Here is a 20,108-nt window from a genome sequence, read left to right as displayed (position 1 = left end):
AATACAAAGACAGAGGGGGAACCAAAGGAACATGCAACCCGGGAGAGGGAGAGGGAGAGGGTGGGGGGAGGAGAGGAAAGGCTGTAAAGTCACAAAAAGGGAACAACCTGGGAGGGGGGCAACCCCCGTCCCTGACCACAAGGCAAACACAGCTGAAGTCGACGGGCGCGCGACGTGACACTCCCCCCCCCCAACTCCCCACCCCCTCAACGCCCCCCCGATACCCGACTCTCCCCCCCCGACTCTCGACACCCGCCCCCCCACTCCTGACTCTCCTACCCCCCACTGACCCACCCTGCACGCGACCCCAACTCCCACGCCCCCGACTCCCTACGCTCCCCCACTCCCTACGCTCCCCCCCCGACTCCCTCCCCCCCGACTCTCGACACCCGCCCCCCCACTCCCGACTCTCCTACCCCCCACTGACCCACCCTGCACGCGACCCCAACTCCCACGCCCCCGACTCCCTACGCTCCCCCACTCCCTACGTTCCCCCCCCCCGACTCCCTATGCTCCCCCCCCCCGACTCCCTACACTTCCCACCCCACCCCCCCCGACTCCCTGCACTCCCCCCCCCCCCCCGCCTCGCTACACTCCCCCCCCGGACTTTCTCACCCCACCCCCCCGACTCTCTCTCCGCCCCTCTCTCCGCCCCCCCGACTCTCTCTCCCCCCCCCGATTCTCTCTACACCCCCCCTCCCCCCCCGACTCTCTCTCCCCCCCCCTCCCCCCCCGACTCTCTCCCCCCCCCCCCCCCCGACTCTCTCTCCCCCCCCCTCCCGACTCTCAGGATCTGAGCCGGCAACATGCCAGTGGACAGTGTATGCAAGCAGCACGTGGTAGATATCAAAAGCAGAATCCGCGGCCTTGCAGATGAGCTGTTTCACAATGTGCACCCCTTTTTCAACCTTCCCATTGCACTGCGGATAGTGTGGGCTGGAAGTGACATGTTTGAAATGGTACGACTTGGCAAACATACTCCACTCGTGGCTGCTGAAGCATGGGCCATTGTCACTCATGACAGTGAGTGGGATACCATGCCTGGAGAATGTCTCCTTACAGGCCTTGATGATGGTCCGAGAAGTGAGGTCTGAGAGCTTCACAACTTCAGGGTTATTGGAGAAATAGTCAATAATCAACACGTAGTCACGACCATTCGCATGAAAGAGGCCGATGCCAACCTTGGACCATGGGGAGGTCGTGATTTCATGCTGGAGCATCTCCTTGCTCTGCGCTGGCTGGAAGCGTTGACAGGTCGCACAGTTGAGGACCATGTTCAAAATGTTCTGGCAAATATCGGGCCACTAGACAACTTGCCTGGCTCTGCGTCTGCACTTCTTGATGCCCAGGTGTCCCTCATGGATTTGGCGAAGCACCAAGCACTGGAGACTGAGTGGAATAACAATCCGGTCCAGCTTGAGGAGGATACCATCAATCACCGTCAGGTCGTGCTTTACATTATAAAATTGACGACACTGCCCTTTCTGCCAGCCATTGGCGAGGTATTGCATGACACGCTGCAAGAGGGGGTCTTTGGCTGTCTCCTCGCGGATACGAACCACCTTGGTTTGCACTGAGTGCTGAATTTGGTGCATTTGAGTGCTATGGTGAGAGTTTGGTGACTGAGGGAGTGCTGAATTTGGTGCATTTGAGTGCTATAGTGAGAGTTTGGTGACTGAGGGAGTTAGGTGAGAGGGAGTAAGGTGCTCCTTTCATTTTGTTTCCTACATTTCCGCAAAGAGTGAGAAGAGAGCCAGGAGTTTACAGAGTGCAGCTGACTGGGAGCAGAGACGGAGGGCGGAGATCCAGTTGGTCCACAGGGCAGCTATATTCTGTCAGGTAAGAGGGGATGGAGGCTAGGCCAGTTGCATGCTCCTCCTGTAGGATGTGGGTGGTGAGGGATACCACCGGTGTCCCCGCTGACTATACCTGCGGGAAGTGCACCCAACTCCAGCTCCTCAAAGACCGTGTTAGGGAACGGGAGCTGAAGCTGGATGAACTCCGGATCATCCGGGAGGCAGAGGGGGTGATAGAGAAGAGTTACAGGGAGGTAACCACACCCAAGGTACAGGACAAGAGTAGCTGGGTTACAGTCAGGGTAAAACAAACAAACAGACAGTGCAGGGATCCCTCGTGGCCGTTCCCCTTCAAAACAAGTATACTGTTTTGGATGCTGTTGGGGGGGATGACCTACCGGGGGAAGGCCCTAGCGGCCAGGTCTCTGGCACTGAGTCTGGCTCTGGGGCTCAGAAGGGAAGGGGGGAGAATAGAAAAGCAATAGTTGTAGGAGATTCAATGGTTAGGGGAATAGATAGGAGATTCTGTGGTCGCGAGCGAGACTCCCGGAAGGTATGTTGCCTCCCGGGTGCCAGGGCCAGGGATGTCTTGGATCGTGTCTTCAGAATCCTTAAGGAGGGGGAGCAGCCAGAAGTCGTGGTGCACATTGGTACCAACGACATAGGTAGGAAAAGGGGTGTGGAGGTAATAAACAAGTTTAGGGAGTTAGGCTGGAAGTTAAAAGCCTCGACAGAGTTGTCATCTCTGGTTTGTTGCCGGTGTCACGTGATAGCGAGGCTAGGAATAGGGAGAGAGTGCAGCTGAACACGTGGCTGCAGGAATGGTGTAGGAGGGAGGGCTTCAGGTATTTGGATAATTGGAGCGCATTCTGGGGAAGGTGGGACCTGTACAAGCAGGACGGGTTGCATCTGAACCAGAGGGGCACCAATATCCTGGGAGGGAGGTTTTCTAGTACTCTTCGGGAGGGTTCAAACTAATTTGGCAGGGGAATGGGAACCGGATTTGTTTTCCAGCAACTAAGGTAACCGATATTCAGGACGCCAAAGCGTGTAATGAGGCAGTGGGGAAGGGAACACTGACAAAGGAGAGTACTTTCAGGCACGGAGATGGGTTGAAGTGTGTATACTTCAACGCAAGACGCATCAGGAATAAGGTGGGTGAACTTAAGGCATGGATCGGTACTTGGGACTACGATGTGGTGGCCATCACGGAAACTTGGATAGAAGAGGGGCCGAAATGGTTGTTGGAGGTCCCTGGGTAACATCTATATGTTTCAACAAGATTAGGGAGAGTGGTAAAAGAGGTGGGGTGTGGCATTGTTAATTAGAGATAGTATAACAGCTGCAGGAAGGCAGTTCGAGGAGTATCAGCCTACTGAGGTAGTATGGGTCGAAGTCAGAAATAGGAAAGGAGCAGTCACCTTGTTAGGAGTTTTCTTTAGGCCCCCCAATAGGAGCAGAGATGTGGAGGAACAGATTGGGAAACAGATTTTGGAAAGGTGCAGAAGTCACAGGGTAGTAGTCATGGGTGACTTTGACTTCCCAAACATTGAGTGGAAACTCTTTAGATCAAATAGTTTGGATGGGCTGGTGTTTGTGCAGTGTGTCCAGGAAGCTTTTCTAACACAGTATGTAGATTGTCCGACCAGAGGAGGGGCAATATTGGATTTAGTACTTGGTAATGAACCAGGGCAAGTGATAGATTTGTTAGTGGGAGAGCATTTTGGAGATAGTGACCGCAATTCTGTGACTTTCACTTTAGTAATGGAGAGGGATAGGTGCGTGCAACAGGGCAAGGTTTACAATTGGGGGAAGGGTAAATACGATGTTGTCAGGCAAGAATTGAAGTGCATAAGTTGGGAACATAGGCTGTCAGGGAAGGACACAAGTGAAATGTGGAACTTGTTCAAGGAACAGGTACTACGTGTCCTTGATATGTATTGTGAAAGTGTACAAACTCAGCAATAGCATGATGGGAAAAATAGCCAACTTATGTAACCAAGTGTGAGACAGCTGTGTCAGCTAAGTGCCAAGATCAGACCCTGACAAACTAGACAAAGTTAAGAATCCACATAATTGTATCATACAAGGCCAGAAGAGGGAAAATAGTGCCTGACCTTATTAAAACCTGATAACAAAGCCACAATCTAGGAATGTCCTAATAACACAACCTCCTCATGACCTAGGTCCATCTGCGTCAAGGCATCATGAGGGCAGAGGTAAAAACAAAATAGGACCACGTCTTAAACCCTCTAAAGACAAAATACTGCAAATAAGCCGAGTCAGGGTCTTTCCATGACAACATGTTTGATCAGAAGTTATGACTGTATTGACATTTTTGAACAAGGTCTGTTTTTGTAAAATGATACAGCTTTTGTATAAATATTGAACGTTTTCTCCATGTCTTTGCGAGCTTGAGAAAGAATGAGCAGGTTTACCTTAACAGCTCTCTCTCTCTTTAACCTGTAGCCATCGGCATGCAGACTTTGGTCAATAAAGACAAAGTTATTTATTTCGAAAAAGAGTTGTAAAGTTGTTTTCTTCACAGTCTTGAAGTAGGAAAGATTTTAAAAGACGACAGTGGCGCTGCGATCCCTCACCAATACCCTGAGTGGCTTCCGTGGGGGACCGAACAAGTGATCGAGCACGAACCCGGAGAGCGGAGACGGACGGCGCAACAAGGTAAGCTTTAACCTTGGTCTCTCTCTCTCTCTTGGATCGGTGCTGTGACCCCGCGTCCCTGATGGATAACGCTGACAGGTGACGGTGTTCGAATCTAAATTTGACTGTGAGTAATGTTCTTAGGGTCTGGGACCCGGTTGTCGTTCAAAGCCTAAGGTCAGGGACCACCTGCTCTTGTTTTTTTTCCCCAGGACAGGGATACACAGGCTTGGCTAGGCCAGGGACCAGATTTGGATTTTTGACTTTTAAATTCACAAGGCAGTTTTTCCCCATTTTTTTTCTCTTCTCTCTCTCTTTTAATTTTTTTCCCACTCCTTAAAAGTCATGGGCCAGAGCCTGGACAAAATGGAGGACAATTCTCCCTTGCTTTTTATGTGCACCATGTTCCCTGATAAGGAACGCAATTGACGCCTCTTGTCTTCAGCTTTAAATAAGAAATTCGGATCTGAAATTTGACCACTAGGTGGTACCTGGAATTTAGAAAACTGCACCGCGGCAGAGACAGCCATTTGGTCTCGGAATGCCGGAGCCAAATGGAAGAAATTAATTACCAAATGGCAAAAAGAATCAGACAGACGACTTAAACTGTCCTTGTTAATGAGTTGGAGGGACTTCCGGGTGCGGCGATGACCAGCTGAGTCGCACGTTTCGGCAGCTCCCGGTGAAACAGACTTTTGGGCTCTTGATAGGAGCCCCAACGGCAATTTTGACGGCTAAAAACACTGTGCGGTAAACCAGAAGGGAATCCCCCCTGGATACGGATGAAAAAAGGAGAAAGTGGCCGGATTGCAGTGGATCCTTTAGAACAGCGGCAAGGAAGGCAAGCAAAAACCAAGATGGCGTCGGAAGGTGGCAGTTTAACATGGGGCCCTGAACAACAAGAGTTCTTGAAATGCTGTGTGGAAGAGCTCAAAAAGGAAATGAAGAAAGAGCTGTTGGCCCCGATACTACAGGCGATCGAAGGGCTAAAGGAGGAACAAAAGACCCAGGAGCGGGAGCTTCGGGTCGTGAAGGCAAAGGCAGCCGAGAATGAGGACGACATACAGGGCCTGGTGGTGAAGACGGAGACGCATGAGGCACATCAGAAACGATGTGTGGAAAGGTTGGAGGCACTGGAGAACAACGCAAGGAGGAACAACCTGAGGATTCTTGGTCTTCCTGAAGGTGCGGAGGGAGCGGACGTCGGGGCATATGTGAGCACAATGCTGCACTCGTTAATGGGAGCGGAGGCCCCGGCGGGTCCGTTGGAGGTGGAGGGAGCATACCGAGTGATGGCGCGAGGACCGAGAGCAGGAGAAATTCCCAGAGCCATAGTGGTGAGATTCCTCCGTTTTAAGGATAGAGAAATGGTCCTTCGATGGGCAAAGAAAACTCGGAGCAGTAAATGGGAGAACGCGGTGATCCGCGTTTATCAAGACTGGAGTGCGGAGGTGGCGAGAAGGATGGCGAGCTTTAATCGGGCCAAGGCGGTGCTTCATAAAAAGATAAAATTTGGAATGCTGCAACCGGCAAGACTGTGGGTCACATATCGAGGGAGGCACCACTACTTTGAGACGGCGGATGAAGCGTGGACTTTTATTGTGGAAGAAAAACTGGAATGAGCGGGCTATTAAAAAGAACGTTTGAACAAAGTGGTGGGGCGAATGTGGGGGACGAAGAGGGGGGTTAAAAAGGGGGGAAAGAGGAGTTTTATGTACTAATCCTGCGATGTGGTAACTTTTCTCTCTTCCACAGGTGGTGATGGGGGGAGGAGGGGAGGTGGAGGAGATGGGGCGTTGGCCATTGGGGGCGGGGCCAAGGGAGAAGCGCGGGCTTGGTTCCCGCGCTATGATAATCATGGCGGGAATAGAGAAGCAGGAAGGAGGGGGCGTCGCACGGTGCGAGCCGAGGTCACGGGGGGAAGCCGAGGTCGGCCAGAGTTTGCTGACTTCTGGGAGCAACATGGGGGGAGTAATTACGCTAGCGGGGGAAGTGGGAGGGGGAAATTACTGGGTTGCTGCTGCTGGGGAGAGGGGGGAGCTGGTATGGGAGGGGATGGGCGGGGGGGCACCGCCTGGGGGAGATACAGCTGCGTGGGAACCGGGTGAGGAGCTGGAAAAAGGGGATGGCTAATCGACAAGGGGGGGGGGGTAGGAAGCCCCCCAACCCGGCTGATCACGTGGAACGTGAGAGGGCTGAACGGGCCGATAAAGAGGGCACGGGTACTCGCACACCTTAAGAAACTTAAGGCAGATGTGGTTATGTTACAGGAAACGCACCTGAAACTGATAGACCAGGTTAGGCTACGCAAAGGATGGGTGGGGCAGGTGTTCCATTCGGGGCTAGATGCGAAAAACAGGGGGGTGGCTATATTAGTGGGAAAGCGGGTAATGTTCGAGGCAAAGACTATAGTGGCGGATAACGGGGGCAGATACGTGATGGTGAGTGGCAAACTACAGGGGGAGACGGTGGTTTTGGTAAACGTATATGCCCCGAACTGGGATGATGCCAATTTTATGAGGCGGATGTTAGGACGCATTCCGGACCTAGAGATGGGAAAGCTGATAATGGGGGGAGATTTTAATACGGTGTTGGAACCAGGGCTGGATAGGTCGAAGTCCAGGACTGGAAGGAGGCCGGCAGCAGCCAAGGTACTTAAAGATTTTATGGAGCAGATGGGAGGTGTAGACCCGTGGAGATTTAGCAGACCTAGGAGTAAGGAGTTCTCGTTTTTCTCCTATGTCCATAAAGTCTACTCGCGAATAGACTTTTTTTTGCTGGGAAGGGCGTTGATCCCGAAGGTGAGGGGAACGGAGTATACGGCTATAGCCATTTCGGATCACGCTCCACACTGGGTAGACTTGGAGATAGGGGAGGAAACAGGAGGGCGCCCACCCTGGAGAATGGACATGGGACTAATGGCAGATGAGGGGGTGTGTCTAAGGGTGAGGGGGTGCATTGAAAAGTACTTGGAACTCAATGATAATGGGGAGGTCCAGGTGGGAGTGGTCTGGGAGGCGTTGAAGGCGGTGGTTAGAGGGGAGCTGATATCAATAAGGGCACATAAAGGGAAGCAGGAGAGTAAGGAACGGGAGCGGTTGCTGCAAGAACTTTTGAGGGTGGACAGACAATATGCGGAAGCACCGGAGGAGGGACTGCACAGGGAAAGGCAAAGGCTACATGTAGAATTTGACTTGCTGACTACGGGCACTGCAGAGGCACAATGGAGGAAGGCACAGGGTGTACAGTACGAATATGGGGAGAAGGTGAGCAGGTTGCTGGCACACCAATTGAGGAAAAGGGGAGCAGCGAGGGAAATAGGGAGAGTGAGGGATGAGGAAGGAGAGATGGAGCGGGGAGCGGAGAGAGTGAATGGAGTGTTCAAGACATTTTATAAAAAATTATATGAAGCTCAACCCCCGGATGGGAGGGAGAGAATGATGGGCTTCTTGGATCGGCTGGAATTTCCCAAGGTGGAAGAGCAGGAAAGGGTGGGACTGGGAGCACAGATCGAGGTAGAAGAAGTGGTGAAAGGAATTAGGAGCATGCAGGCGGGAAAGGCCCCGGGACCGGATGGATTCCCAGTCGAATTCTATAGAAAATATGTGGACTTGCTCGCCCCGGTATTGACGAGGACCTTTAATGAGGCAAAGGAAAGGAGACAACTGCCCCCGACTATGTCTGAAGCAACGATATCGCTTCTCTTAAAGAAGGAAAAGGACCCGCTACAATGCGGGTCCTATAGACCTATTTCCCTCCTAAATGTAGATGCCAAGATCCTGGCCAAGGTAATGGCAATGAGAATAGAGGACTGTGTCCCGGGGGTGGTCCACGAGGACCAAACTGGGTTTGTGAAGGGGAGACAGCTGAACACGAATATACAGAGGCTGTTAGGGGTAATGATGATGGCCCCACCAGAGGGGGAAACGGAGATAGTAGTGGCGATGGATGCCGAGAAAGCATTTGATAGAGTGGAGTGGGATTATTTGTGGGAGGTGTTGAGGAGATTTGGTTTTGGAGAGGGGTATGTTAGATGGGTGCAGCTGTTGTATAGGGCCCCGATGGCGAGCGTGGTCACGAATGGACGGGGATCTGCATATTTTCGGCTCCATAGAGGGACAAGGCAGGGATGCCCTCTGTCCCCATTATTGTTTGCACTGGCGATTGAGCCCCTGGCGATAGCGTTGAGGGGTTCCAAGAAGTGGAGGGGAGTACTTAGAGGAGGAGAAGAACACCGGGTATCTTTGTATGCGGACGATTTGCTACTATACGTGGCAGACCCGGCGAAGGGGATGCCAGAAATAATGCAGATACTTGGGGAGTTTGGGGATTTTTCAGGGTATAAATTGAACATGGGGAAAAGTGAGTTGTTTGTGGTGCATCCAGGGGAGCAGAGTAGAGAAATAGAGGACCTACCGTTGAGGAAGGTAACAAGGGACTTTCGTTACCTGGGGATCCAGATAGCCAAGAATTGGGGCACATTGCATAGGTTAAATTTAACGCGGTTGGTGGAACAATTGGAGGAGGATTTCAAGAGATGGGATATGGTATCCCTGTCACTGGCAGGGAGGGTGCAGGCGGTTAAGATGGTGGTCCTCCCGAGATTCCTCTTTGTGTTTCAGTGCCTCCCGGTGGTGATCACGAAGGCTTTTTTTAAAATGATTGAAAAGAGCATCATGGGTTTTGTGTGGGCCGGGAAGACCCCGAGAGTGAGGAAGGGATTCTTACAGCGTAGCAGGGATAGGGGGGGGCTGGCACTACCGAGCCTAAGTGAGTATTATTGGGCCGCTAATATTTCAATGGTGAGTAAGTGGATGGGAGAGGAGGAGGGAGCGGCGTGGAAGAGATTGGAGAGGGCGTCCTGTAGGGGGACTAGCCTACAGGCTATGGTGACAGCCCCATTGCCGTTCTCACCGAGGAACTACACCACAAGCCCGGTGGTGGTGGCTACACTGAAGATTTGAAGACAGTGGAGACGGCATAGGGGAAAGACTGGAGCCTCGGGGGGGTCCCCGATAAGAAACAACCATAGGTTTGCCCCGGGGGGAATGGATGGGGGATATGGAATGTGGCAAAGAGCAGGAATAACGCAACTGAAAGATCTGTTTGTGGATGGGAAGTTCGCGAGTCTGGGAGCGCTGACCGAGAAATATGGGTTGCCCCAAGGGAATGCATTCAGGTATATGCAACTGAGGGCTTTTGCGAGGCAACAGGTGAGGGAATTCCCGCAGCTCCCAACACAAGAGGTGCAGGACAGAGTGATCTCAAAGACATGGGTGGGGGATGGTAAGGTGTCAGATATATATAGAGAAATGAGGGACGAAGGGGAGACTATGGTAGATGAACTAAAAGGGAAATGGGAAGAAGAGCTGGGGGAGGAGATCGAGGAGGGGCTGTGGGCAGATGCCCTAAGCAGGGTAAACTCGTCGTCCTCGTGTGCCAGGCTAAGCCTGATTCAGTTTAAGGTATTACACAGGGCGCATATGACTGGAGCACGGCTCAGTAAATTTTTTGGGGTGGAGGATAGGTGTGCAAGGTGCTCGAGAAGCCCAGCGAATCATACCCATATGTTTTGGTCATGCCCGGCACTACAGGGGTTTTGGATGGGGGTGACAAAGGTGCTTTCAAAAGTAGTGGGGGTCCGGGTCGAACCAAGTTGGGGGTTGGCTATATTTGGGGTTGCACAAGAGCCGGGAGTGCAGGAGGCGAGAGAGGCCGATGTTTTGGCCTTTGCGTCCCTAGTAGCCCGGCGCAGGATATTGTTAATGTGGAAAGAAGCCAAGCCCCCGGGGGTGGAGACCTGGATAAATGACATGGCAGGGTTTATAAAGCTAGAGCGGATTAAGTTCGTTCTAAGGGGGTCGGCTCAAGGGTTCACCAGGCGGTGGCAACCGTTCGTCGAATACCTCGCAGAAAGATAGATGGAATGGAAAAAAGAAGGCAGCAGCAGCAGCCCAGGATCGGGGGGGGGGGGGGGGGGGGGTGGGAGGGGGGAGGGAGGAGGAGCCAGAAGGACTCTCAGGGTTGTTAATATATACTGTATAATATGTATAGGTCGTTGCTACAGATAATTATATATTGGACTGTTAAATTATATTTTTGGAGAGTGTTACTTGTGATAAGGGTTAGTTTTCATTTTTGTTATTTATTATTTATTCATTTTTTTTGTTGTTTGTTTATAAAATAGGTCATTGTTATTTGTGTTGTTATAATATTGTGTAAAGGATGCACAATGTACTGTGTTGGTTGACCAAAAATTTTCAATAAAATATTTATAAAAAAAAAAAAGGTTAATGAGTTGGAGGGACAATGCACGTAGGAGAGGGATTGCTGATTATAAAGACGGAAAACCAAAGACTGGGAAACGTTGAAATTTGAATGTGAACTATGGGACAGGAAAGATCCTAAGAATCAAGGGGGGGATAATACTGGATCAGGTGGTAAGCAGGTCAGAATATCCCATCAGATTAAAAATCAGGAGGATCCTCCCACTACCTCTGGCATGCCGTTGTTTTCCTATTCGGTTGATACAGAGGAGGAGGAGGAGGAATTAAATCCCACGATGCCCCCATGGCCACCTCTTCCCAGCTCCACGGTGCGGCAGCCCCGTTCTCACCCTCCCCCTTGTAACAATCTTGCTGCCGATAATCTCCCTGCTCCTATTACTCCCATTGCAACACGCACTCGCTCAAAAGCACCAACCACCTTCCTCTATCAGCCCGTTGCCTCTGTTAATCAGGCTTTCCAAGAATTAACTATCAGTACAGCAGCACCGGTAGAGGAGCCTTTTCCACCACCGCCTCCCCCTGGAAATTTTCCAATCCGACGTCTCGTTAACCCTCGATCGACTGATGACGACGACCAATTTATTGAGACATGGCAGGCTTTTAAACCTCAGGAGCTCTGTTTGATCATGGCTCACTGTCCGTCACATAAAACGGACCCAGAGGGCTTTACGGAATATCTGAGGAGAACTGCGACTGTGTATGGTGCTACCCCTAGGGATCAGTATTCCCTTATTTTTTCATCCCTTCCCCCAGATTTAGGTGAGAAATGGAAACGAGAATTAGGGGATCATGGAACCACATGGGATGCATTTAAAACCAACAATCCATCAGATGAGGCTCAACTCGCTTTAATGTTCCCAGCACTTAAGCGTGCTCTCCGTAAACCTGTAGATATCTCCAAAATTCTTGATTGTACACCCACTCCTAAGGAGGAGGAGGGTCCTGAATTTTTTGACCGCTTTTGTGGAATTTACACTCTTTATTCCGGTGATGAGACTTTTAATGCGGGCTTGAAATCTCCCCAGTTCAATGCGCTGCTTATGCAGGTCGTGCCTGACCGCCTAGCAACCAGTATTAAAACTAATAATATGGATTGGTCTGATAGCTCCAAATCCCACATGCGACGTGCTATCTCTTATTACTGGAGCAATGGCCGTGACAGAGAAGCTTTCGGAAGGGACCCTTCTACACCCAAAATAAAGTCGGAGTTTGTCCAGCGAAGCAGTTCCCCTTCCTCATTGATACAGGGGCAACTGCTTCTACGTTGAATTTGACGTTAGTTAAACAGTATTGTTTTCCTCTCTCAGACGAATATGTGGAACTTTCTGGTTTTATGGGTGAGGGGGCTACATACCAACTCACGAAACCCCTTCTGGTTCAATTTAATGACCGTCAATGTTGTATTCCCTTCACTGTCACGCGTACCCTCGGTGTTAATCTTGCTGGCCGTGATCTGTTATGTCCCTTACAAGTTGAGATTGTTTGCCTTGACGACGGCGTCACGATCTCCACGGCTCCACAAGTCCAGCCTCGAAATTTACCCCTTTTTTTCACTCCCCAATGGTGGTCCGTTGATTTTGATCCCTCCAATTTTTCACCTCCCTTGCATGTTCCTCATCCACACGCGACCCTTTGCAATGACCACGGTGCTCGCCCGATTTGGAGACCATCTACCAGGACTCCCTCGGGTCCACGGTGGCGGTTACTTTCATCGCTCATGCTGAGGGAAAAGAGGGCTCTGCATTTCTTGTTGAAGTGCCCCTCGTATTCTGGAAACAGTCTGGTCTAGTGGCACCTCACGTTACCCTCACTGTCAATGCAGGCTACAGTGCCAGGTCACTGGGCTTTCTGGTTGCTACCCTCCAAGGAAAATGTGATCCTTTTTATACTGGACGACAGACCTTCTCTGAAGGCACGTTACAGTATTTTTCACAGCCCTTTTGTGTTGATGGTACATTGAACCACCATCGGACCAACCGTTCCCCATCCCCAGAGATTCCTGCAGACTTATGGGCTGCGTCCAAACACGAAGTTGGTCTTACTAATGTGCCTCCAGTTCTCATTAAGGTTAAGTCCGGTGTGCCCCTGCCCTCCATTTCTCAGTACCCTATTCGCCCTGACGCTGAGGAAGGAATCTCCAGCATGATACAGTCCTTCCTTCAACAGGGAATTTTGGTTCCGTGCCAATCGCCCTGTAACACTCCTATTCTTCCGGTTCCTAAGGTTGGGCGGCCGTCTGAATGGCGTTTGGTCCAGGACCTCCGCCGTATCAATCAGATCTTTGAACCCTTGCATCCCCTGGTCACTAACCCGGCTACAATCCTCAGTAATATCCCGCCTGAGGCAGCTGTCTTTACCCTTGTGGACTTACAACACGCCTTTTTTGCGATACCCCTTGCCGCTGAATCCCAGTATTTGTTTGCCTTCACATTCAAAGGGCACCAGTACACTTGGACTAGGCTACCGCAAGGTTTCATTCATTCACCGACACTCTTCTCACAGGCACTGCACTCCCAATTAGCTACTTTGACACCCCCGGGGGAATCTACTATTATACAGTATGTCGATGACTTAATCCGTGCTAGCCCTGACTTTGCTTCTAACGAACGCGACTCCATTTATCTGCTCACCCGTCTCCATTCCTGGGGATATGTAATACCACCTAATAAAGTACACAAAGGACAGAGGCAGGTTAAATTTCTGGGCGTTCTGATAAGCGCTACTGAACGTTCCCTTACACAGGATCGTATTACTCCCATTTTGCAAACCGCACTTCCTACCTCACCAAAGCAGATGAGAGCCTTTTTAGGTTTAGTGAACTTTTGCAGACAATGGATTCCGAATGTTACTGCTCATACCAAGGAGCTTACACCTTATTCCTCCCAGAATTCACCCCTTAAGTTTGAACTACCCGATTTAGCACAGCAATCTTTTGTTACTCTCAAGAACGCGCTGGCTTCCGCCCCGGCTCTAGGACGACCTCTTTATGACAGGCCCTTCCAGTTGTATGTTAATGTCCTTGACCTATGTGCCACGGGTGTCTTGACACAGGAACATGGTGACCAACGCCGTCCGGTTGCCTATTATTCTACTAAATTGGATCCAGTAGCTTATGGTTTGCCCCCCTGCACTCAAATTCTCACTGCTGTACATGTGTTAGCTCAGGCAGCCTCTAATTTAACCCTTCATCAGCCCGTGCATGTGTATACCTCACACTCTGTTGTGGCTCTCCTTACATCTCAGCAGACCCAGCATCTGACACAGGCCCGCTTGAGCCGATATGAGGTCTCACTATTACAGAACCCATATCTGTCTTTCCATTACTGTTCCACTTTAAATCCCGCAGCATTCCTCGAACATCCCCCTGATGTACTTGTTGATCCACCACATGATTGTTTGCTTAGGAATCACTTCCTTACCGCACCTCGTTCCGATTTAACTGACCACCCTCTTGATAATCCTGATCTCACTTTTTATGTTGATGGCAGTTCTTCTATTTCCCAAATGGGTGTCCCGCAATCGGGATATGCCATTGTTACAGACACTGACATTCTGGAAGCAGCTGCTTTCCAGATTCCAGTCTCGGCACAGAAAGCTGAGCTATTCGCCCTTACTAGAGCTTGTGTTCTGGCCAAAGACCAAAGTGCGACACCAAAGTGTACACAGACTCTAGGTACGCTTTTGGTGTCACCCACGATTTTGGCCGCCTCTGGCAGCAACGTGGATTCCTTACCTCTGCAGGCTCTCCCATTCTAAATGCTCTTTGGGTTAAAAATCTCCTCGTTGCTATTCAACTTCCTCGTCAATTGGCTATCATTAAATGTGCTGCGCACACTTCCGGGGACACTCCTGTGCAATTAGGAAACGCCCGTGCTGATTCAGCCGCTAAGGCAGCGTTTGCATCAGCCCCTATGATTGTTCCCGCAGGGGGTACACAGGCTCTAAATCAGCTACCTATTCTAGCAAAAAAGGGCATGCCAGAGTTAGCTGAATTCAAAGGTTACAGAGGGACGCCTCTGATTCTGAGCGCACACTATGGAAGTCAATGGGGTGTTCGCACTCGTTGACACAAAACCTCTGGCTTACCCCAGTAGGTCAAGTTTGTGTTCCAGATTTGTTATTGCCGATACTTATTGATTATTTGCATTCTTGTACACATCTTGGCAAGGAGGGAATGGTACAGCTACTTTTGAAAACTTGGTGGCACCCAGATCTGAATACAGCAGCACAAATGCGGCTGGATCGATGTCTTATTTGCATGAAAAATAATAAGGGTAAAGGCATTAAATGCCCTCCCGGAACAACCCCCTTGCCAGATGGTCCTTTTGCCTGCATACAGCTTGATTTTATTGAATTACCTAAAGTACAATGTTATAAATATTGTTTAGTGATCATTGATGTATTTAGTAAATGGATTGAAGCCTTCCCCACCACCAACTGTACTGCACATACGGTGGTAAAATTACTATTGACAGAAATTATTCCCCGATTTGGGATTCCCAGAATGATGAGCTCAGACAATGGAACACATTTTGTGGCTCGAATCAATTCTGAATTATGCGAAGCACTCAAAATTAAACAACAACTGCACTGCGCGTATCATCCACAGGCAGCAGGAATTGTAGAAAGAGCAAATGGGACCTTAAAAGAAAAATTATCTAAATTGACCGAAGAAACTGGATTAAATTGGCACTGTTTCACATGAGGGTTACTCCACATTCGCGGTCCGGACTGTCAGCTGCAGAGATAGTCTACGGTCGGCCAATGAGGACTCCCTGGGATGCCCAAGAAGAACCCCTAGAGGGAGTAGACCTCCACGTTATGGGAGATAAAATGCTGAGTTATTTGAAGCAATTAACATTTTCTTTAAAATTTCTCCACTCTCAGGTAAAACAGGCCCATCTCCCAGCAGCAGCCGGAACAAAGATCCCTCGATATCCAGTAGTCAAACCAGGAGACTACGTGCTGATAAAGAATTGGGAGAGAAGTTAGGGCAACGCTGGAGCGGCCCTTTTCAAGTATTGCTGACTACACCGACTGCCGTTAAACTCGAAGGACGTTCGAGTTGGGTACACCTATCGGATTGTAAGAAGATTGGTTTCAGCCCCAACGAGGACGCAGAATGAGGATCTTCATTATCACATTTGGACTATTTGGACTAATTGGTCTTAATGGCCATTCGACAGTAGGCGAACAAACTGACCAAGAGCTGCGTGCTAATAGCTTTCTATATATGTCATATATTTATGCTGACAGATTGAATGTAAGTAACTGTTGGGTTTGTACCCGTATCCCCATCCATTCCAAGGAGGGGCTACCTCTCCAATCACTCCCATTCCACTTAGCAGAAACAGTTGAGTGGATACTGCGTCAAAACCGAACACAGGGGTTCGGTGGAGATATGAAAATTTGGAAATCGGCTGGCTACGGGATGACTAGATTTTTAGCCTGGTATCAACCTGGATATCCCCATGTTTCGAATCCCCCTGCCCTTGCCATCCCATCGAGCACTGCGCAAGGATCCCTATGTTTTAGTAAATCAGGAGAAGGACCATCAATGGGGCAGAGTAGGTGTAATCTTACAACTGAATGGCAGGGACCGATACCAAACATCTCCAACAAGGGTATGTTTGTTCTTGATTGGTCCAGGGTGTGGAATAAAACATCAAATAGCTCATGGACGCAGAATTCCCAGGTACCCTGGATGACAATGGCTGAGAATTTTACGGCCTATAACGGGACCTATTTCATATGTGGCACTAAAGCATACTCCTGGCTTCCCAGAAATTGGACAGGGTCCTGTTATCTAGGACATGTCGTACCCTGCATGCACCACCTACTCTCCCTTAAACAGCACTCCTCACGAATCAGGAGGACCATTAGTAAAACCGAGGAGTTCTTTATGATCGCCTTTCCACAATACGGAACAGGCAAGGCAGCAAACGAACTGATCCTTATGGCCTCGGCATTGGAACAACTGTCGAACATAACGGCAGCAGAATCCAGGGCAACCGGACGGGCACTAGCCGAGGTCTCGGCTGAGCTGGTGGCTGTCCGGACTGTGGCATTACAAAACCGAATGGCTCTGGATTATCTGTTAGCCTCGCAGGGAGGAACGTGTGCCATTATAGGTCAGGAATGCTGTACTTATATCCCAGATGCCTCTGAAAATATTACCAACCTAGCTGACCATATAAGAAGACAGGCGGATCAACTTCAAGAAATTGGCCAAGAATTTCACGATTATAACCCACCAGGTTGGTTAGGTTGGCTGGGACACGGATTGTTCGATTGGATCTTTCAGGCCTTCATATTATTACTATTAGCAATAGGATTGCTTGGATGCTTGTGTCAATGTATTTATACCCGTCTCCTGAATATCCCTATTTGAACAAATTGAGTGGTTGTCCTGATGGGACAACAGGAAGGAATGTGAAAGTGTACAAACTCAGCAATAGCATGATGGGAAAAATAGCCAACTTATGTAACCAAGTGTGAGACAGCTGTGTCAGCTAAGTGCCAAGATCAGACCCTGACAAACTAGACAAAGCTAAGAATCCACATAATTGTATCATACAAGGCCAGAAGAGGGAAAATAGTGCCTGACCTTATTAAAACCTGATAACAAAGCCACGATCTCGGAATGTCCTAATAACACAACCTCCTCATGACCTAGGTCCATCTGCGTCAAGGCATCATGAGGGCAGAGGTAAAAACAAAATAGGACTACGTCTTAAACCCTCTAAAGACAAAATACTGCAAATAAGCCGAGTCAGGGTCTTTCCATGACAACATGTTTGATCGGAAGTTATGACTGTATTGACATTTTTGAACAAGGTCTGTTTTTGTAAAATGATACAGCTTTTGTATAAATATTGAACGTTTTCTCCATGTCTTTGCGAGCTTGAGAAAGAATGAGCAGGTTTACCTTAACAGCTCTCTCTCTCTCTAACCTGTAGCATGCAGACTTTGGTCAATAAAGACAAAGTTATTTATTTCGAAACAGAGTTGTAAAGTTGTTTTCTTCACAGTCTTGAAGTAGGAAAGATTTTAAAAGACAACAGTATGTCCCTGTCAGGAAGGGAAAAGATGGTCGAGTGAGGGAACCATGGTTGACAAGAGAGGTTGAATGTCTTGTTAAGAGGAAAAAGGAGACTTATGTAAGGCTGAGGAAACAAGGTTCAGACAGGGCGTTGGAGGGATACAAGATAGCCAGGAGGGAACTGAAGAAAGGGATTAGGAGAGCTAAGAGAGGGCATGAACAATCTTTGGCGGGTGGGATCAAGGAAAACCCCAAGGCCTTTTACACATATGTGAGAAATATGAGAATGACTAGAGCGAGGGTAGGTCCGATCAAGGACAGTAGCGGGAGATTGTGTATTGAGTCTGAAGAGATAGGAGAGGTCTTGAACGAGTACTTTTCTTCTGTATTTACAAATGAGAGGGGCCATATTGTTGGAGAGGGCAGTGTGAAACAGACTGGTAAGCTCGAGGAAATACTTGTTAGGAAGGAAGATGTGTTGGTCATTTTGAAAAACCTGAGGATAGACAAGTCCCCCGGGCCTGACGGGATATATCCAAGGATTCTATGGGAAGCAAGAGATGAAATTGCAGAGCCGTTGGCAATGATCTTTTCGTCCTCACTGTCAACAGGGGTGGTACTGGGAGATTGGAGAGTGGCGAATGTTGTGCCCCTGTTCAAAAAAGCGACTAGGGATAACCCTGGGAATTACAGGCCAGTTAGTCTTACTTCGGTGATAGGCAAAGTCATGGAAAGGGTACTGAAGGATAGGATTTCTGAGCATCTGGAAAGACACTGCTTGATTAGGGATAGTCAGCACGGATTTGTGAGGGGTAGGTCTTGCCTTACCAGTCTTATTGAATTCTTTGAGGAGGTGACCAAGCATATGGATGAAGGGAAAGCAGTGGATGTAGTGTACATGGATTTTAGTAAGGCATTTGATAAGGTTCCCCATGGTAGGCTTCTGCAGAAAGTAAGGAGGCATGGGATAGTGGGAAATTTGGCCAGTTGGATAACGAACTGGCTAACCGATAGAAGTCAGAGAGTGGTGGTGGATGGCAAATATTCAGCCTGGATCCCAGTTACCAGTGGCGTACCGCAGGGATCAGTTCTGGGTCCTCTGCTGTTTGTGATTTTCATTAATGACTTGGATGAGGGAGTTGAAGGGTGGGTCAGTAAATTTGCAGACGATACGAAGATTGGTGGAGTTGTGGATAGTGAGGAGGGCTGTTGTCGGCTGCAAAGAGACATAGATTGGATGCAGAGCTGGGCTGAGAAGTGGCAGATGGAGTTTAACCCTGAAAAGTGTGAGATTTTCCATTTTGGAAGGACAAATATGAATGCGGAATACAGGGTTAAGGGTAGAGTTCTTGGCAATGTGGAGGAGCAGAGGGATCTTGGGGTCTATGTTCATACATCTTTGAAAGTTGCCACTCAAGTGGATAGAGCTGTGAAGAAGGCCTATGGTGTGCTCGCGTTCATTAACAGAGGGATTGAATTTAAGAGCCGTGAGGTGATGATGCAGCTGTACAAAACTTTGGTAAGGCAACATTTGGAGTACTGTGTACAGTTCTAGTTGCCTCATTTTAGGAAGATTTGGAAAAGGTGCAAAAGAGATTTACCAGGATGTTGTCTGGAATGGAGAGTAGGTCTTACGAGGAAAGGTTGAGGGTGCTAGGCCTTTTCTCATTAGAACGGAGAAGGATGAGGGGCGACTTGATAGAGATTTATAAGATGATCAGGGGAATAGATAGAGTAGACAGTCAGAGACTTTTTCCCCGGGTGGAGCAAACCATTACAAGGGGACATAAATTTAAGGTGAATGGTGGAAGATATAGGGGGATGTCAGAGATAGGTTCTTTACCCAGAGAGTAGTGGGAATGCACTGCCTGTGGAAGTAGTTGAGTCGGAAACATTAGGGACCTTCAAGCAGCTATTGGATAGGTACATGGATTACGGTAAAATGATATAGTGTAGATTTATTTGTTCTTAAGGGCAGCACGGTAGCATTGTGGATAGCACAATTGCTTCACAGCTCCAGGGTCCCAGGTTCGATTCCGGCTTGGGTCACTATCTGTGCGGAGTCTGCACATCCTCCCCGTGTGTGCGTGGGCTTCCTTCGGGTGCTCCGGTTTCCTCCCATAGTCCAAAGATGTGCAGGTTAGCTGGATTGCCATGATAAATTGCCCTTAGTGTCCAAAATTGCCCTTAGTGTTGGATGGAGGTGTTGACTTTGGGTAGGGTGCTCTTTCCAAGAGCCGGTGCAGACTCAATGGGCCGAATGGCCTCCTTCTGCACTGTAAATTCAATGATAATCTATGATTAATCTAGGACAAAGGTTTG

General features: G+C 49.2%; 1 long non-coding RNA gene across 1 annotated transcript in view; it reads left to right on the top strand.

Annotated features, from left to right (window-relative positions):
• The window catches only part of LOC140426720 (uncharacterized), a 34,855-nt gene extending 17,108 nt beyond the window's left edge, over positions 1 to 17,747 (top strand). Inside the window, exons 2-3 of the long non-coding RNA XR_011948282.1 lie at positions 4,345 to 4,478; positions 15,632 to 17,747. This is a non-coding gene — a long non-coding RNA (uncharacterized lncRNA). The remainder of the gene's footprint in view (positions 1 to 4,344; positions 4,479 to 15,631) is intronic.
• The last annotated feature ends 2,361 nt before the right edge of the window (positions 17,748 to 20,108 follow it).

This window comes from Scyliorhinus torazame, chromosome 7 (genome assembly GCF_047496885.1).
Source record: "Scyliorhinus torazame isolate Kashiwa2021f chromosome 7, sScyTor2.1, whole genome shotgun sequence".
NCBI lineage: Eukaryota > Metazoa > Chordata > Chondrichthyes > Carcharhiniformes > Scyliorhinidae > Scyliorhinus > Scyliorhinus torazame.
Note: the sequence above shows the minus strand (reverse complement) of the source record. Positions and strands in the feature narration are given on the sequence as shown.